This window comes from Galeopterus variegatus, unplaced genomic scaffold, assembly GCF_000696425.1.
Source record: "Galeopterus variegatus unplaced genomic scaffold, G_variegatus-3.0.2 Scaffold4717, whole genome shotgun sequence".
Lineage (NCBI taxonomy): Eukaryota > Metazoa > Chordata > Mammalia > Dermoptera > Cynocephalidae > Galeopterus > Galeopterus variegatus.
In genome coordinates, this window is record NW_007730828.1 from 107,037 (window position 1) to 108,814 (window position 1,778).

Below are 1,778 nucleotides of genomic sequence, written 5' to 3' on the forward strand. Positions count from 1 at the left end.
TTCGGAACCGAGAGGGGGCGGGGCCGGCGCGGGGTGGGGCCCACCAGGTGCCCCTGCCCACGGGGAAGCTCCCCCAACACCCACCCCACGTACCCTGCTGAGTGGGGCCAGACCCACACCCGAGGGACACTGGAGGGTGCCTGGTGCCAGGGCTGTGCTGAAGCGCAGCAGGTAACCTAAGACACTGGTATTTCAGAGGTTATGGCATCTGAAGCCCTAAACGTTAAAAAATGGAATTTCTATAATAATATTCAGTATCATCCCATTGATGTCGCTAGAAAAAAGGATCTCTAATTTCACTAAGAACATGAAGGAGCTCAAGAAATCTCCAAAACCGTAGCTGCTTACATAAATAGAACAGTTGGACAAGCTGTGAAATGCCCAGATAAACTATGTAAGGGCATCTATAGCAGAAAGAAAATTTGTCATCTTTTTCCAGATCTTTCCTACAGAAAAAAAACAGTCCTCTAGAAGTGGCGGCTGTGACACGGTGTATAAAGACAATGAACTGGTTTGTGCAGGTCACCTGCCTGAAAAATTATTCCATGATAGTTGACTATGTCTGGTTAATTTTAATGATTCTGATTATTTGCAATCAGAAAGCCTGCCATCAGAATGTAGTCATTTTTTCCTGAGGTATCATAAGACCATGAAACGATGGTACATGTTTTGTTCAGCAGGAATTTGACATTGAATGTAGCTTTAACGTGAACTTGCAGCTTCTTTGGTGAGGACAGGAGATCTGGGAGTTTGGTGGATTGTCCCCCTGTGCTCACCCATAGTTTGCAGGAAGAAAAACAATACATCTCACGCGGCTACTGTGTAGACTTGTTACCTCTAGTGAAGTCACTACTTAAAAGCAAATTTGAAGAATATGTAACAGTTGGTTTAAAGTGGCTTGGAGCAGTCAAAAAAGGGTGGTGGACAGGACTATCATCAAAACAGAAATTATAAATTTTGGAAGTACTTAGATTTTAAAACAATTAAGTGGATTGTGGGAATAGGAAAACCATCTTACTTTGGTTCCAGGTTATGCCAGTAATATAGCCAAAGATGTACGTGCTTATTTATTACAGTTGCACTGACAGGTTTCCCCTACTGAAGAGCATTCGGTTATTAAAAACATCTCTGGACTATATGACTTCCAGGAAAATGTCCTGTCTGAAAATTGTGAACTATGGAAGAAATCAAAACCACTTTTGTCTTTTAAAAAGCCACATAATGAACCCACTAATGAAACTAACAATTAACTTCACATTGAAGTGGGAAAATATTTAAAAGGAGCAGCTTTGATATCAATGAGGTTGATGTACTTTATGAAGATTATTCAACTTTGCTGCATTTGGGATTTATATGGTTATTTGGTAACTTTTTTTTTTTTTAAGAACTACTAGGTCTTAATGCAATCCTGCATATTGCATATAATATAATTTATACTGTGAGAAAAAATAAAACAGATTTATTACTAGGAACCACAGAGACCAATCATCATTAATTTTTAAATTTTTTAAAGATTATCTTCTATAAGAAAACACTCAAATGTGTGCAGGTATTTTCTTATGTTGAAAAGACTTTGAAAGTTTAAAAAATCATGGGAGATAATTAGCATTATTTTTCTTCCACACTAAAAGATCATGCATGCAAAATGCTTTAATTGTTAAGCCAATGTGTTATGATATCAATATCTATTTTAAAAATTTTAAAACCATGCTTCTGGCACAATAAAATCAAGGAATTAAATCAGGGGCTTAAATTTATGTAGAATGTTGTTGAAACTT

At 37.6% G+C, this 1,778-nt stretch overlaps 1 pseudogene; it reads left to right on the forward strand.

The window, feature by feature from the left end:
• The first annotated feature begins 201 nt into the window (after positions 1–201).
• LOC103603646 lies at positions 202–1,085 on the forward strand (annotated as a pseudogene).
• Positions 1,086–1,778: the final 693 nt, after the last annotated feature.